The sequence below is a fragment of the Camelus dromedarius genome, chromosome 8 (assembly GCF_036321535.1).
Source record: "Camelus dromedarius isolate mCamDro1 chromosome 8, mCamDro1.pat, whole genome shotgun sequence".
Classification (NCBI taxonomy): domain Eukaryota; kingdom Metazoa; phylum Chordata; class Mammalia; order Artiodactyla; family Camelidae; genus Camelus; species Camelus dromedarius.
This window is the reverse complement of record NC_087443.1, coordinates 47,386,741-47,405,794: the sequence shown is the minus strand read 5'-3', so window position 1 is coordinate 47,405,794 and position 19,054 is coordinate 47,386,741. Positions and strand designations below refer to the sequence as shown.

Here is a 19,054-nt window from a genome sequence, read left to right as displayed (position 1 = left end):
TTGAAAGGGTTAAGTAAACTATTATCTTCTTTTGCAGCGATATGAGCAGACATCTGATAAGACAAGGGCTGAATAGCGATTCTTTTGTTTTATAAGAGTATGCCACCACTGTCTTCTGACCTGTAGGCTTTCAAAAGCTGCCCATAGTTGAGATCAGAAGACTGTTGTGTTGCAGATCTCGCAATGTGTGAGATCGTGCCCACAAATGTTCTATTATGCAAACCAGTTGCCACTTTCGAATGTCAATCTTCCCCTTTTCATCGTTAGCGAAAAAAGAAAATCTCATTAAAATCACATTTGTAACAACTTGAATCACTATTTGGGCGCAATTAATTTGTATCATGTGAAGATATAGATGAATTGAGCAACTAGAAATCTAAATGACAAGAAAATCTAAAGCAAGTATATGAATAAAGTTAATTTTTAACAGATAAAAATTGAAGTAACAAGCTATTTTATTTGCAGCATGAAATTGTTTGATCACTCGGCAATGAAGTTATTTTCCACTGCCTTACCCAATATAATTAATATTCAAAATTTTAAAGATCTACATTATGCTGAATTGCCATTTTACTGATCATATCCAATCATATTTTCTTGCCTGATCATCCAGATCCTTATTTAAAGGCCATATGATCAATAAACCATTTCCAGCCATACAGGAAACTTTATTTAAGGCACACATATTGTGTTTATTGTTTCTTCTCTTTTATAAGCCAAGATTCTCTCTGTACCTAAGTGTACATTTTTAGTCAAAATTTGTATGACTACATTATGAAGAGAAATGAGATTAGCAAATTGATTTTGTGATTCTTGGAACATGTCATTTCAATGGTTTTTTTTCTTTCTTCCTTTCTTCTCTTCGCTTTCTCTGTTTCTTCATCCCTCCTGTCTTTCCTTTCTTAAAAAAAAAAGTATACATACACACACACACACACACAGACACACAGTGTTTCAATGTCTGCTCTGTAATGACATTGCATTAACTTCTAAAGTTTAAGATACTGTCCATAACCTCAAGGAATTTCTATTTTGGTAGAAGAGAAAAAAAAAATTATCAACTGATTGATAGACAAATAGCGGTAGAGAGAGCTAGAGCTACATATGAGTGTGTATGTAATACAAGGCACAGCAATGTTCTGAGCGACTGTGATTATTACAGCAAATTTTATTTTTAAAAATAAAAGCAAATAACCTTTAAGTGAGGTTCGATGATCAATAACTTTAGAAGACAGAAAAATAAATGAAAATTAAGGAACTAGCGAGTGAAGTTCTTTTGTTTTTATATATAATAGTAGGATTTTGTTCTGTGTGGAAAAAGTATGATGACATCCATTTCTTGTGTCCTGTCCCTCAAGCCCTAGCTCCTCTTTATTCTGGCAGTGTTGTCAGGGCACCATCTCTGTGGCTTAGATGTAGGTATATCAATAGAAATCAGATCTATCTTTGACCTCTTCTACCACAGGCTCAGCCCATTAAGTGACCACTTGATAGCTTTTGACACATAGAAGGGATACAAGAAAACTTACTTAAAGAATAGATGACGCTGGCTGGGAATTAAATTGAGATGACTCCTTTTTAAGATCCTCTGTTGGTTTGAAGAGCAACAGTGATTGAATTCTTATGACACAAGTGTGATGTAAATGAGTTGCTTTTCCCTGTTCCATTATGCTCAACTTACTCAGTAGCTGTTTTATGGACAGATCACCTTTTATTTTTCCTCAAAGAAGCACTGCAGTGGAATAATGTACTATAAATGGTACCTGCCCTAGAAGTAAAATATCTGCTAGTTCACTGCTTTGCTGGGACAATATTTCACATCATAAGTCCACCCACATAATAGAAGCGGTTGTTGCTTAGTTATTTCATCAGGCACAGAGTTTATGGTTCCTTGGCTGGCTCTTTAAAAGCTATTGTTAAGTGCATTTCAGTAGAGCTTGTGAAAACGCCTTTCTAAAGGAAAATAATATCAGCAAAAATAATCCGTAATAACTGAATGCTGCAAAGTATAATTAATTATATACCGATGTGCTGTTAAAAGCGATATGTCAATAATATTTACAATATACCTATTGATGCATTCTATTTTCTAAGAATGAAAAAAAGCCAATTGTTTTGCTGCAGGATGCAAAACACACTTTCCTTGTAAATGCCTATGAAAATATTTCAAATATATTATCTACTGTATGGTTTCTTTTTAAAAAATGACACCAAAGGAGAATAACATGAAAACACTACTTTTAAGATATGTACAGTCTTTATTCTGTTATTTAGAATTGAGAATGCTTTATTCACGCTAACTTGGAATTTTTAACTTGGCTGTTGTTAATAGCATAAAATGATGGTGACTCCGGATTGTATGGCTGATCTTGACACTGGCAAAATTCTTCACTGAGAAAAAAAAAGAAATAGAGGGTAGCATTTCAACATTAAACAAACCATGTTTTTGGAGCTCAGATTTTCTTTTATTTTTTAAGGGTTCCAGGACCATAAACACTTTTACTGAGCATCTTAGCAGTCCCTCTGATTATTGATCTAGAAATATGATCTGAATATTGATCATCTGGGCTTTCTGTCCATGTGTAATTTGTATTTCCGGGCTTCTCAAATTTATTAAGATCTACTTGTCTTTCCTGTGTATCTCCAATGTACTACTTTCTGTTTACCAAATCTTTCAGACTCCAGGCTCTGGCCTCATCTGTCTTTTCCTAAGCACCGACTATTTTGAGCTCAATATTGTATTCACAGTGCAGAGGTCCTGTTGATTTCCCCAAGATGAAAACATTACTGAGTTATGTGCAGAGACCTGAAGACAAAATCTGGCCCTAAAGTTGCTTGAGATTATTCATGGGGAGAATTTTCCAGCTCTCTTTTTGTTCCTGCCTAGAGCCATTGAACACCTCTTAAATCACTGACAGGAAATTTAGGTCAACACATTGCCTGGGGTCATTTAAATTTCAAATCTGCTGCCATTTTCCTGCTTGTAGCTATTGAGAGAAAAGCGCATTTCGCCTAGAGTGAGTGAGCTGGAGCCGAGAATCTGGCACAGGAAACTTCAACTCAGAGTCAAACTTATTTATGCTCTGCTGAAGGAAGTATGTCAGGAAAGTTAATGAGTTAAGTTGGCATTCTGTCTTTTGACTCAGGGCTGAATTGGGAACTACATACAATGATAAGGATGAGTCTCTGCTAAATTTTGTACCACTTTTTAAAGTTTAGAACTTAGGTATACATATATATATTTTGTAGACAGAGAAGGGATTATTCTGACTCCATACAAATGATCTGTGAGCAAGACGAAGATTCCATGATTTATTAAAACAAGTCAAGTGGCAGGAGCAGAATGCCCAGTGTTTCCAGGTCTCCCTGGCCAGCACAGAGCACAGAACACAAATACGGTCCCCAGATTCAACCAAAAGTTATGACTGGATGGATTCCACTCTGTGCATGTTGACCGTCGACCTTGCAGTTAATTCCACCATAGCTGACCCTGAAGATAGAAAAAAAAGATACAGTTATATTTACTTCTTAAGATATGCTGATTTATAGCAACAAGTACACCTGGTACCCAGATTTGGGTTTCTCAGTACTATTCTCCAATAAAAGAAACCAGGGCTCATTGGAGAAATGGTTGATTCAATGCCACTTCAGAGAAAATACAAGATGAGCCTGAAATCTCCCCTCCCGCCAGAAAGTAAGGAACTGCTTTAAAATTGGCAGTGACGATATGAAAAAACATAGACACCAGCTTGAAGGAACTGCCAACGACCAAATCTTGGACAATCTTAGTGATAAAATAAATAATGATAATAATGAGTTATAACCCCTAGCATCAAGTGAATACCAATGTGTTCATATTGATACAAATAAAAAACTGAAAAAACAATAAATAGGACAAACGGAACAGCTCTTTCTTACAATAGAATTCCAGTTAATAAATGTAAAAGGAATAATGGAAGTAAAAACAATTAATATTTGGCAAACCATGGTAATTGTTGCTGATAAGAATCAGCAATAGATACTGCAATTACTGGGCAAAATTATGTTTAAAAAGATATTTGTATAGTACCAAAACTATTTCTGCACCACAAGATACTTATTACTTAGTAACTTTATAATAGAAAAACTTGGTAGCTACCACCTTAACTGCATGATCAGAATAACATCACCAGTGGACCAGTGGTGAGACTTACTGACATAATCCTGATGTGATGCACTGAGAAAGGCATACCATTACTTCTATGATATTCTTGCCCCAAATGCATAGTATCAACCAAATGAAGAGAAAACAGACAACATTGAGAGAGTCCACAAAATTCTCTTTAAAATGTCGCAGCCATGAAAGTCAAAGAAAAGAAAGATAAAAGTCATGAAAGACGGTCTAAGACTGAAAGAGATCAAAATTTGACAATCAGTGTAATGTGGGACCCAGGAATGAGTCCTAGAACAGAAATAGGACAGTAGTGGGACAAATGAAAACATTTTATGAGGTCTGTGAATTAGGTAGTAGTGTTTATCAACATTAATTTCCTTTTTAAAATAACTTTAATACGGTTATGCAAGATAACATTAGGGGAACCTGGGCAAAGGGTATATGGGAAACTTGCATCATACTTTCGCTACTTTTTTTGTAAGTATAAAATTATTTCAAAAAGTTAGAAGTATATATTCTGGGCTATTTGTAAGGAAAAGAGTGTTCAAGATTAAATTCCTTAACCTTTTAGGCCTCCTTTTTTTTTTTTTAACTGCAGAACAGAGATAATAACAGAGATAATGCCTACCTTATACTGGTGTAATGAGGGTTAGACATGATAAAGTATGCAAAGGACGCAGCCAATACTCAGTTCCTGAGGAAACCATTGGGGTCATCATTTTTGTAAGTGCTGTGGGTCATTACAAATCTATCCATAACTAAAATTTTTTTTTGTCTTATAGAAGAAATTATGAGCTTTAGAGTAACTTCAAAAAGATTTACCTCTCTCTTCAATTGATCCTTACCTATTAGTATGTACCTTAATTCAGAAAGTTCTAAGATCTATTAGTTGTAGTATCTGTTTTATATTTATCTTGTTTTGTTCCAAAAATAATTGAAGGTAGCTTCAGTAGGAAGTGCTTAATATACATCATGTCATTTATCCGCAAAATTATATTACATTTATTGGGATGTATCATTTTCATGGTTTCCCTGAAAAAATATATTTACTTAATCAGAACTATCTACAAATAATGCACTATCTCAATTTTTTAAAATAAAATTTGAATTGTGTTCTATATACTCTTTTTTTCATTGAAATTAAAAACCTAAATAATATTTTATCATATGGATTTAACACAAATTTTAGGAGGAAATAGTTTATTACAGTTAATTAGCACCACTGGTGGGCACTCTGAATTTGCTAACTAATGACAGCATCTAATATGCCTATTTTTAACTTACCAGTTTGGAAACTCAATTCATTGATCCGGGGGTATAAACTTATTTTCCAAATATATGTTTCTATTTTTCAGTTAATTTTTGTTATTTATTTTTCATTAAATTGTGGTCAGAAAATATAGTTGATATCAAACCAAGTCTCGGTTTGCTGCCTAAAATTTGTCCGTTTTCATGAATGTTGCATGTATGCTTTAAAAGAATAAGTGTTCTCTAATTTCTGAGCAGTGTTCTCTCTACGGCTATTCAGGTTTACTAATCATGTTATTTAAATTTATATATCCTTGTAAATATTTTTTTTGATCTACCAATTTTTGAGACAGGAATAATTTTTAAAATACATTATTTAGAAGTAGGTCTGCATGTAATTCTTTTGATTTCTGCTTTATATTTCTTAAATCTTTACTATTTGAAATGAACCAGTTTAGGGTGGCTATATCTTATTTGTTAATTGTTCCTTTTATCATTATGAAGTGACTCTTCATCTCTTGTTTTTTGTTTTCAAGCCCATATTTTGATATTGACAAGTCTATGTATTTGATTATTATTTGCTTGACATATATTTTACCTTATATATTTTCAACCATAATGTATCTTGGAGCTGTATGTCCCTTGAAATAACATAGAGTATATTATTAAATTCAGTATGACAGTCTGTCTTCTAAGTGGCATATTTGATCCATTTATTTTTACTGTGGTGACCAATGTATTTAGAAGTATTTCTACAGCATTATTTTCAATTTTATATTGGCCCTGCTTTTTCTCTAGTTATGTTCATTTCATTTTTATTGTTTACATTCCATTATTTCTCTCAACTGTTTTGTCCCTTAGACTCTATTCCTGTTTTTAATTAATTAACATTAAAAATGTAATGTGCATTGAAAAATCAACAAAAATTCAGCAATCAGTATTTCTGCCATACTCCTGAATAATACTGAAGAGTTTAAACTCTGATCACCTCCTTCAACATTTTGTTCTATCTTATTTTTTGCCTCCCAAGTTAGTGCTATTTTTGTTATTCTATACAATCAGTGTTTGTTTAGATTTCCTACATATTTACCTGCTTATTTGCTCACCATCCTATCTTGCATCTCAGAGACTTTTAAACGGGATAATTTACCTTCTTCCTGAAGCATATTTTTGGAAGTTGAATCAGCGGGAGTCTGCTCATGCTAACGTGCACTTTATAATCTACAAATATGTTTATTTTGCTTTTATTCTTAAGTGAAGAAGTCAGCCACACAGTTTTAAGTCAATAGCCAGTTTCATTTAGCACGTGAAGGATGACACTGTCATCTGGCTTCTATAGTTACTGCTAGGTGGCAGTCTAATCGCAGTCCTTTGGTAGATGGTTGTATTAGTTTCATAGGGCTGCCGTAACAAGTTAGCACAAATTGTGGTGGCTTAAAATAACAGAAATATATTCTCTCACAGTTCTGGAAGCTGGAAGTCCAAGGTCAAGGTGTTGTCAGGGCCATGCCTTCTCTGAAGTCTCTAGGAGAGGATCTGTTCCATGCCTCTCTCCTAGTTTCTGGTGGTTGCCAGCAATCCTTGGCATTCCTTGACTTGTAAACTCGTCACTCCAATCCTTGCCTCCATATTCACATGGCCATCTACCATTTGTGTGTTTCTGTATCCGTCTCTTCTCCTTGTTTGTAAGGATATCAGTAAAATTAAATTTAGAGCCTACCCGACTCTAGTCTGATATAATCTTAATTCATTATACCTGCAAAGGTCTTATTTCCAAAAAAAGGTCACATTCTGAGATTCCAGGAAGGACATGAATATTTGGGGTTGAGGAGGTGATATTTAACCCAGTATATTGTTGTAATTTTTCCTTATGGCTGTTTTAAAACTCTGTTCTTCTTGGATTCTCTGTGGTTTCACTATGATATATTTTCTTATGTGCAGATTTCCTTATATTGATCCCATCTGAAAAATGTGTGTTACCCCTGACTCACCAATTCTGGAACTTCTTAGCCTGTAGCAGTTGGAGGAACTTCTTTCTTCAGTCTCTCAGAACTCTCTTCCTGGAATACCAACTTAATGTATTTCAGACCTTCTCACTCTAATCTTTCATGTCTCCTAAGTTCTCTCTCATATTCTCATACTCTCTCTTTTTAAATCATCCATTCACTTTAAAATTGTAATTATTGTACTTATTAGTTTTAGAATTTCTTCTTGATATGTCTTCAGATTTCTCTGGCCATTTTTTTATATTTCTTTTTTTTTTTTTCACCAGGTTTTGAGTTATTTATTCTATTTCTATAAGCCTTAAAAACATTGTTATTTTATAATCCATGTCCAATAGCTGAAGTCCTTGGTATCTGATTATGTTATTTGATTTTCTGACTCTCCTTCATGAGAGATCACATTTGGTTGAACTTAATCTGTGAAATCACAATTGACCTGGATTTCACATGCCTTTCTGAAGAGAGAGGTTATGTCTGTGTAGCCCATGCCACCGCTAACCTGAGATATCTTGCCTCGAGGTTCCCTGCATCACACAGGTAGTAAACATTAAAACAACTGACCGCTTAGAGGACAGTGCTTAGTTGTAGATTCTTAAGGAAGTTTTTCTCTTCTTACTTTATTCCATATCCTGAATCAGTACCTAATCAGTCAGTTACTGATTCTTACCAGTCATTACTTCACAGGCTGGTGGATTTTTCTACCTCACTTTTACACTGAGGTGTAACCTTAGTAGGTGCAAGATGTGTGCAACTTCCACCTGGCACAGACCCAAGACTTTGTCTCTCATCACCATGGTGCCATTAAAACCCAAGACTTGTATTGGTTCTTGTATTACAGAGAACCCCTAGAGCAATCCAAGACTGTCTCATGTTTACCACTCTAATTTCATCCGTTCCTTTGCTTAATAAACGTGTATAAAGAGCTTGCCAGATGCCAGGCCCTAAAAAAAGAGTCTGTACTCCACTTATATCACATCTTGTTGGCATTATCCTTGCTGACATTTTTTCGAATACCAACAAATTAAAAATTAAATATGAAAGGTAGTGAAACATGCAATGAAGGAAATTAAAGCAGAATGATGAAGATAAAAATAATAATACTCTATAGTCAGAAAAGGCCAGTATCATAAGATGACCTTTGGTCATCAATCAGTGAAAATGAGGGAGTTCTGAGGTGGATACAAGAGCAAATTTCTGAGTTGGGAGCTGTTTAAAGAGCAAAGAGGAAGTTGGTTGGAGATAAAGTCAGAAAGACGGGCTTAGTGGCAGAGGTACTGAGGAGTTTCAAGAAGGGGAAGATCATGAAGGATGACTATTATTAAGTCTTTAAGATTTAACACTGAATGATATCAGAAGCTACTGGTGTGTTTAAATCTAAGGAATAATGTGATAATGACTTAGATTTCTGTTTTTGACCTCTTTTGATTTCTTTTCTCGTCTTGTGATCTCACTCTGTTTTTGAAGGTTTTTTAAAGTTTATGCATGTGTGGATGTAGTGTTTTCCAGTATATATGTTCCACTAGAAATAGAAATCCAAAAAGGAATTAAATAATGTCATTTGCAGCAACATGGATGGACCTAGAAATGATCGTACTAAGTGAAGTAAGTCAGACAAAGTAAGACAAGTATCATATGATAATCACTTATATGTCGACTCTAAAAAAGAAATGATACAAATGAACTTATTTATAAAACAGAAAGAGACTTACAGACATAGAAAATAAACTTATGGTCATGGTCACCTAAAGGGAAAGGGTTGGGGAGAGGGATAAATTTGGGATTTGGGATTAACAGATACACAGTACTATATATAAAATAGATAAACAACAAGGACCTACTGTATAGCACAGGGAACTATATTCAATTTCTTGCAATAACATATAATGGAAAGAATCTGAAAAAGAATATATATATATATATTAGTTATATATACATAACTAAATCACTATGCCAAACACCAGAAACTAATAGAACATTGTAAATCAACTATATTTCAATAAAAAAAAAATAGAAATCCACGTGTATTTATCCAATTACAAATCACTTTTGTCTGTGTTATCATGATCAAAATTAGAAAATACATGTTTTTTAGCATTTGAAGACTACTGATTTATTTTAATATGTTTTTGGCCAGAAGCAACTATTTGTAACATCCCTGTGGTATGCCAGTAGAACATAGAGAGACATACATTGGGTAATACCAGGAGATTGTTTTCTTTTCCTGTTTAGTTCAATTTGTAATGTCATTCGTTCTCTTAATTAAATAATGCAATGCTAGAATTTAAATAGCCTCTCTTAAAAGTGAGCTGGAAGTTTTTGATAGATCTTTGGCAACCGATCGAAGGTCCATCAGGATGTGTAAGTCAATATATCTACCTCTTTTAACTTTGAAGATTTGGTGATACCGTCTGAGAAATTTGGCAGTCTCTACTACCTTTAAATCCACTGCCTGGTGAATGACAAGCAGTCTTTTGAATAAAGAATGAGTTTGCTTCTCAACAATGCTAAGCAGTGTAATCTTCTTGAAGACATTTTAAAAGATGATGAGGATCTAAGTGTATGTTCAAATTTAACTAAATGTGTTACTACCAGTGTAAATAATTAAATTGAAGTGACAGTGTGGCTGAGCCAGTTACATTCAGCAGAGCTAAAATATACTTAACCTGGTTGGGGAAGAGTAATTCTCTCAAAACTGGCTCCTCTACTTGCAGGCTGGCAAATTTCTTTTTCATATTGAGCCTAAGGTAACATCCTAATGTTTAAATGGTAATATGTGAATATAAAAAGTGGTGAGGAGGTCTTAAAGTTGAAGAAACAGGGTATTTAATCCGAAGTTGGCTTTAAGTTCGTTTCAGGTTTTGTGTGAGCAAAGCAAATGTTTCTTTAAGTGTGTAAAAATGAACAGACTAGTATATTTCTACTTTATGAGAGGAAGACAGAATCGTTTTCAGTGGGGAAAAATTTTTTACAAGAAATTCCTCAGGTCGCTTTATAGCTGTAACCCTTCAGGCATAGTTGGTACATCAGTCTTACTGTGAGATAGCATGTGAATCATAGTACTGCCCCAGAAATCATCAAAACCATTGAAAAGGTCACTGTTCTATTAAGTCCACTGTGTTCTAAGCTATCTGGGAGATAACCAAAACACACTTAAGCTGGTACACTACGATACGTGTACCAGCACAGCAGAAATGGGTAAAACATGAGTTATGAAACCATGTCTTGCTGACCTTGTTTCTGCAAATAACAAATAAAATGAAGTAAAATTGCAATTTTGCTCAGGTCAAGATATAATCCATCAAGGGAAAAATTCAAACACTGTCACGTCCAAAATATAAGGAAAAGTTATCTTTCTGTGTAGTTGAGATCCTGGGCTGTCCCTCTGTGTACCACAGCCTCCAGGATCCACAGCATTATAATGACTTCCTCAGAAGTATACATAAAGTTGAGATCAAAGGATAACCAGCTTGCCAAACCCTATTTACCAAACCCTAGTCAAAGGTTTTCTGGTCCCTTACTCTATTGCTTTTAGCTCTCACCTTCTGTTTCCTCTATGGAGATATTTTAAGTTTGCTAATTTGGATTATTGAAAGATAAACTGAGGCATATTAAAAATTTTTTAAAGTTTACTTGAGCAAAAATTGATTTGAATAGGGCAGCATCTCATCTAACAGACAGAAAGGAGCTCCAAGGAGCTATATAAAGTGAAAAATGTTTATAGGCATAAGGGAGCAGGATGTGGAAGTTATATGAGGAAGAACAAAGCAGGTTGGTTATTGCAAGGTTACTCTCCTTTAGGGGGATGGCGGGAGCCCAGGCAGATTTCTGATTGGCTGGCTTAAGATTCCGTTTCCAGGCAAGCTGAAACTCTCATTAGGTCTTAGTTTGGGGACATTGCTTAACATAAATGAATCCATTTTGGGCCTGTTGTCTTGTTTTTAACAGGACACGTTTAAAATGTTTGAAGTTGTTTTTCCTGGTGACCCCTTTACTGGTCCCAAAAATGTTGAGGTTCTATAGTTCTTTAACCAGTTTTCCAGAGAAATCCATTTCCTTCTGGTAACTGTACAAGGCAGTAAATAGCAGTTACCTTCTTTGTCTCCTCTGAAATCTTTCCAGTCAATCCTTGTTTGGCTCCAATCATTTCAACATCACTTCATCATTTCTGAAAGTATCATGGATCTTACGAAAGAATGTGGGACTAGATGGTCATTAAGGCTCTCTTGGTCTAATAGAGTAGTAACTAGGCACACATGGCTCTTTGAATTTATATTCAAGTTAATCAAAATTGTGTTAAAGTAAAAATTTATTTCCTCAGCTGCACTACCACGTTTTGAGTACTCTGTAGCCCAGTGGCTAGTAACCACCATAATCACCACAGAGGAATATTTCCATCATTTCAGAAAGTGCGGTTGGAAAGCACTGGTTCAGAGCACTGTAAAGCCTCATTGAAGCCACTACATGTTACTCAAAGTTTCAAAGAGTTACCAAATGAACTGAAAGAAAAAAAGAAATTATTTCAACTCAACATTTTCCCCTAACCGTTCACCTGAGCAGAGAATGGTCAAAAAGCAGGCAGGAGAAACAAAGGAAGTGAGGAAACTATGAATGGGACTCTTGCATCCTGAAGAGGGGTCAACCTCCATTTCTCTTTATAAAGGTATTATCTGCTAAAGCAGAAATTTGCAAAATTTAGATTTTTTAAGTACCTTTTTTTTTTTTTTCTGCTTAACACTGTTGTGCTGTTTTCTTCATGGTCACAAATGAGCCAGAAACATTTCTCCAGAAACTGGAGAAATGTATGTGACAACACTTATTTTAAAGTAATAACAGGTAGCAGGTATCTCAATCTTAAGTTGTCTATTTTCTTCTCCTTATCTCCTGGCTTTGATTTAAGGCTAACATAATTAAATGATCATCCTGAAATAGATGAGTTTCAAAGCAATTTTTAAGTTTTTATTAAAATGTAACATGTTAAAACCAAACACATCCTGTGTACAGCTCAAACGTCACCAGGTGAACACACCTGTGTAACTCCCGTAATTTTAAACCCTCAAAGCTCCCTGTGTGCCCTCTCCCAATAATTCTCTCTTCCTTTTTTCTCAGAAGTAGCCACTATCCTGACTTCTTATTCCACGATTACTTTGTCCTATTTTTGGAATGGATCACACATTATGAGATTTTTATCCCCGGCTTCTTTGGCTTGGTATCTTATTCCTGGCATGTGTATTGTTGCAGGTGGTTGTATATCTCTCATTTCTGTTGCCATCTAGTATTCCACTGAATGAATATACCACCACGTAGCCACTCGGATGTTGATAGATATCTGGGTTGCTGTATTGTTCAGAACATTCTTGTACATTTATTTTATTTGATGCACATTTGCCAGTATTTCTGTTGGTTTAAATCTTCAATGCATTTTTTTATTTCAAAATACATCTATCAAAATTCATCAAATTGTACATCTGAAATATGTGCAGTTTACTGTACAGGGACCATACCACAATAAACTGTTAAAAAATGTTTAAAAATAAAATGGAAGGGCTGTGGGACAGACGTTATAATTTTGCTGCCCCTTCTTTACAAATGCGGTGGGTAAAGCTTTTGGAGTTTTTTGGTTTTATTTTTTTAGAGCTGTGTAGTGCGTTTTTAGGAACATCTGGTTTGTTCGGGGACAAGTCTGCCACAACAGAAATGTGAGAATTCTGCACCTTGATAAACACTTTCACCAGTGACTCTGAGGAAGCAACAGCATAGCGTACATGGCAGTACCTGTACTTCTCTCTGCTTCCAGCAGTCCACACCCTGGCTTTATTAGACCCAGTTGCCATAGTGTCCAAAGATAATGCCAGTCACTGGGGTAGAACTCAGGATCTCATCATTTATTTGTGCTCAAAGAGGCAGTAGCTTTTAGGGACAGCCTAGAAAAATGACCTCAATATCTGTGTGTATGTTTAGTGCATCTTTAATAAAGCCCTGGGTTGCCAAATGGAAGGAGAGGAAATTGGGCAGAACCATAGGTGAGAAAGGGACATAGAAGATCCCATATTTCTGTTTCACGGGTCAACCTCTCTGATAAGATGTATTTATTTATTTATTTATTTTCAACTCTGGAAGCATAGGGTCTGGACATCTGTTATGTTTTCCCCTATGAGATGAGTAAAGGAGGAAGAAGAGAGGATTAAAGATCAGGGAGAGGTCTTTTGTTCTCGCTGTTGGCACATGTAGCCAGAACAGTTGGATGAGACATTAATTAGAAAATGAAGAGCTGAGTGGATTCAGGGAGAAAGAGGTCTTGCTTTCTCAGCGTGATCTCAAAGCTGAGCTTAAAAACAGTCATTAACAAATATAAAGGGCAACACCTTCACAAGCTAACTTGACGTTCTGAGCCTCCTGGCTAAGCAATTAAAAAGGGAGGGGTAGGGAGGGTCTGGGAAGGCTTCTGACCAAGACAATGTAGTTTATATGCAAATATTACCTTCTATCTGAGGGAAGAGAATACATTTGGGACAGTCAGGTATTTCTAAGGTCCAAGCGTGGCTGGGATTGGGATTTTGAAAATAATAAACTAGATAAAAATAAAAATTCTTAGCGCATACCACCACCCATCACCACCACCCTACATCTACTTGAATCTGAATCTCTGGGGGTGGGGATGCTTTTTCAGAAACATCCAGGAAATTTTGATATGCAGTCAGGTGCGAGCATCCCGGCTCCAAATAGAGCCTGATTGTGCATGCTTGTCTTTGCTCCAAGTGATAAGGGGTTCGTTATTTAGATCTCATTGTTTTATAGGAAGAGGTGACTTTGCATAAGCAGAGAGGTTCCTGGTTTTCACCTATTTCACACTCACCAGTAAAGAGGCTGTGCCCTAGATAAATGTCCTGTTCGAAGGCAGCTGGTTCAAGCTGCAGTCGCAAGATCCCTGGAGCTTCAAAAAAGACTGACACTGGTGTGTCTGGTGGGGGCAAGTCTGACCCAGTGTTTTACACAAGCAGCATCAGGGGCTTCAGGATGAGTATCATTCATTGCCGTGGGATATAATGCACTCAGATTTTGTGGGGACTACTGTGTTGAATTTTTTTTTAACTTTTTTTTTTTTCATGGAGGTTCTGGGGATTGAACCCAGGACCTTGTGAATGCTAAGCATGCTCTGTACCACTGAGCTCTTCCTACCTGCCCGTGGTGAATTCCTAAACTAAATATTCTCCTAATTCTTCGGTATGATTTTTTATGATGCACTCATTTGCCAACATTGATGAATATTAGTAAATATTTATTGAGCACATGATACCATGCCAGATATTCTCTAGATATTGGAAATACAGTGGTAGAGATAAGGTTTATGACATTTAGATCTTATTCGTCCCTCACTTTCAGCTATTGCTTTTTGTTCCTGCAAGTGTCTGTCTTCTCTTATAGCGGTACATCCACTGAATACCTATATTAAGACAACAACTATATTTTACACACAGTTCCAAACCAGTAGTCTCTGCAAAAGGACCTGCTCTACAAGCATAGTGCCCAGGAAGCAACCTGTTCATTTTCTCTTTATTTTTTCGTGTCTTTTTCTTAATGGCTTTTGGCTGAGTTCTTGATGGCTAGCGTTGCTTAATGTCTCACTCATAAAAACAAAGCCACTTTTTTAGAAAGCTCATCAACATCTTGCAGATTACTCTGAGCATGGAATTATTTTCTGCCTGGATTCCTTTGATTTTTTTTTTTTCATAATTGATCTCTTTAAGAGAGATCTTTCTCAAATGTCAGTCTGAATTTTTCATTTTCCTCCCTAAAGTCCTTGAGTTTCCCCCTATATCTTTCAGCACAAATATCAAACTCTAGCTTATCTCTTCAGGCACTGGGAATCTGAACCCTGCCTTATCTCCTGCTACTCCCTTACATTCCCCTCCTCACCAAAAAAAAACCTGTATAGTTCTCTGATGGCTCAGGGCTAGTTCACTGCAGCAAGTCCTCTGCCCAGAATGGCTCCTCGCTAACTCTTCTCCATCTTCAAAACTCTGCTCTGTTGTAGGAAAACATCCCTGATTGCTTATGCATTCAGATTCTTCTAAGTGTGCTGCTTTAGTACGACAGTGCTGTAGTATCCTGTACTGCATTCTAATTTGGGGGCTCTCTCCTCTGGACTGTCTGACCTCCTTCAGGGCAAAGCACATGCCTAGACTACCTGGGATGAAGTAGACCCTGAAGAAATGTAGAATCAGTGGGCGCAGGGTCCTTCTGTGTTGTGTTGATCCTTACTGCCTGACCACAGTAAGCATCAGATAAATACTCACTGAAAGAATAAATGACTACAATGAGCCAAGTACACTTTTATTTCTTGTCCTCTGAATGCTACATATTGTGTGAGAATCTGTTACAAATGAGGCGGTGTATATATTGATCTAAGTATATGGGCACCAATTGTGGGCTAGCAGTTTTAATGATGTTGGTAATACTGCAGATTGATGGAAAATGCCAGTCAGTTGCTTCATCTGTGATTTTGAACCATTACCCAAAACGATATCTGAACATGAAATAACTTACATCGTCTATATTTGCGCTACCCAATATGCTAGCTGTTAGCCACATATGACAACTAATCAGTTGTCTAATCAAATTAAATTTGAATAATTTTAAAATTTAGTTTCTCGGTCTCATTAAACACAGCTTACATTTTCATAGCCACATGTAGGTAGTGGCTACCATACTGGAAGCACAGATGTAAAATATTAGATTGAAGTTAATGATATAGAAACAAGTTCACAAACTGGAAATTTGTCCACTTTGCTTTTTATAAGTAAAGTTTTTAAAAATGCAGTAGTCATAAGTAAATACTCTTTGAAACATAATGAATACTTTGACATAAATTTGCTTATTGAAACCAAAGATATTTGCTAAATTAATGCCAAATGAATGAATGAAGATACTCATTAGGAGTTCCTAAACAAAAGTCACATTCCACTACAGAAAGATCTGTAACTTTGGATTTCAAGGTAATTCAGTATTGTGGTAGTTTCGAAGTTATGGTAAAATAAACATATTTACAGGATTTATATATGTCAACACTATTTAAGCTAGTTTTATTTTGTAAAAGCTTTTTCTAATACATGTAATTCTGTAGGATCATTTTCTAAAGTCAGCCTAGATATGTGTAAAACACCAAATGCTAAATGAGGATGAATTAAATCATAATATTTTGGTGCATTTATTCTGAAAGGTTTAAATGATACTGTATCATAGTGTATACCATCTTTGAAAGCATGCAGAAAGGGCTGAGTTTTACATGAATACTTCATTCATTAAACAAACGCTTAAGATACATGTACTCTCTACAAGTAGTACAAATATTTTCTCAAACGTTTTCATTGTGTTATTAAAGTTTGCTTTAGATAAAGAGAAACACATTTTCTAAAATCTGTCCTCTATTGAGCTGGATAAAACTATAGGAAATAGAAATATATAAGCCATAAAAGCTCACACTAGATAAAAACTCTGAAACTGTTTTTACTGGTTTGTCTAAAACAAGATTTCAGGAACTTGAAACCTCTTGGGTCAGAGTTGGCTGTTAGAGGGTATTTCAACATAAGATTGCCTTCACCATTGTAAAGTTTGTATTAGGTTTCTTCTTGTACAAAATGCAGCTTTACTACATAAGGAAATACAAGGGAAGTGGTACAGAGAGAGGTGATATTTTTCTTTCTCTGCTCTGATCTTACAGTCTTCTCATTCAAAATACAGAGCAGAACACTCTAGTTGAAAATGCCTCCTCCTCTGGCAATAGACATTTCTTGGGGGTCTTTCTTTTCTCTGCTGAAGTGGAGGTCCTTGTAGCTGAGCAAATTCCTCCCATGCTCTAGTCCTCTGTTAATTTTTTTTCAGGGTGTATAGAGCAGTAAACAGATGGCTCATGTTTTCATGCTGTTCTTATGGCTTCTGGGTCCCCAGTTTTATTTTTTAGGGATAATACCAATATCAATATTTAGCAAATCAAAAGTAGGCATGGTGCAAAGTGCACTATCAAACAACCCTCCCGCCCACGCTAGGACATAGTTATCTCAGGGTACAAAAGCGAGAAATCAAAATGGGACACACAGGTCACTAGAGCCAGGATTTGAACACAGGGAGGGACCATGCTCTTTATTACAGCACCGCATTGCCTCCCTGGAAAGGTACCCTCAGTTCCCTTCAGCGTCAACTAATGTCTTCACTTTGTAGGAGAGGGCAAAGTTTTCCTCAGCCCTCACAGGGTCCCTGGCCTTGTCTGAAAATTAAACTGACAAAGATGTAACAGGAGAAGGGCATAACCAATTTTATTTAATATACGTTTTATGTGATGCCTTCATAAGGAAATGAAGACCCAAAGAAACGGACCTGAGTGTTTTCCTGCTAGGTTTGATGAAGAGGTGACTGTCCTGGAGAAATATGACCAGTCAGAAGAGCATGAATTCTTCTAAGCATCCTTTTGTCTTCAGGGATAAGGGTGTCCCTTTCCTCAGGGTGTAGGGAGGCAGCTCTCACAGGAGAGTTTTATGACCTGTTTCTGGGGAGAAGGGAAGAGGGAAGGTCAGAGTCACCTTCCTGCTTCTACCATTTTTTCAAACTCTTGCTGCTTAAAAAGCTCAGTATGCCAAGGTGTTGTATTTTTGGGTAGTGTGTCCTGAATCCCACCAAGAAGTATAAGCCATGATAATTAGTACCTACATTTTCCAAGAAGGTATAAGAATATAACTGAAAACTGTCACTTCTATCACTGCAACTTGACCCCTCCTATTTCGGGTCATTTCTTAAATCACAAAAGAACTGACTTTTTTCCTGTTTTAGAGGCTGCCATCTGATGATCTCTTAACTAAGATAGAAATGCTGAAATTATAAAACATTTTATTTTATTTATAGTAAATAGTTTACAGGGAACAGACAATTCTCCCAAGAAGTTATACAAATAGCTAAGAAGCACAAGAAAAGTTGCTGAACATCAAGGAAATGTAAATCAAAGCTGTAGGAGATTCCACTGAACACACATTTGCATGGCTATGATAAAAATAACAAGTGTTGACAAAGATGTGGAGGAACTGGAACCCTCATTTGCTGCTCGTGGGGATATAAAATGGTGCAGCCACTTTGGAAACCAATCTGCCAGTTCCTCTAAACATGAACATAGAGCTAGCATATGATGGAGCAATTCTACTCCTCGGTATATACCCGACAGGAATTAAACAAATGGGCACACAAAAACTTGCAAATAAATGTTCGTAGCAGCACTATTTTTTTTTTTTAAGAGATAGAAAGCAGATCAGTGGTTGCCTAGGGCTAAGTGGAGAAAGGAGTGAGAGTAAGAATTAGTGCTAATGAGTACAGGGTTTCTTTATGGGGTGATGGATATGTTCTAAATTTAGATCATCATAATGGTTGCACAACTCTATGAATATACTAAAAAGCATTGCATTGTATGCTTTAAATGGGCAAATTTTATGGTATGTAAACTGTATATTAATAATTTTTTTTAAGTCACAGGAAAAAAATCTCAGTATTGTTTAAATTGGATTATCCAGGAGATAATATTTTTATATATTTCTTATAAACGATCTATTGTTCTTCCATATAAATATATTTCCATTCCAGTTTTCTTTTTCATTTTTTTCTCTCTCTTCTA

General features: G+C 35.9%; 1 protein-coding gene across 2 annotated transcripts in view; it reads left to right on the top strand.

Moving 5' to 3' along the window:
* PRKG1 (protein kinase cGMP-dependent 1) overlaps nucleotides 1-19,054 on the top strand; it is a 1,104,481-nt gene that overhangs the window by 606,137 nt on the left and 479,290 nt on the right. The window lies entirely within an intron of this gene.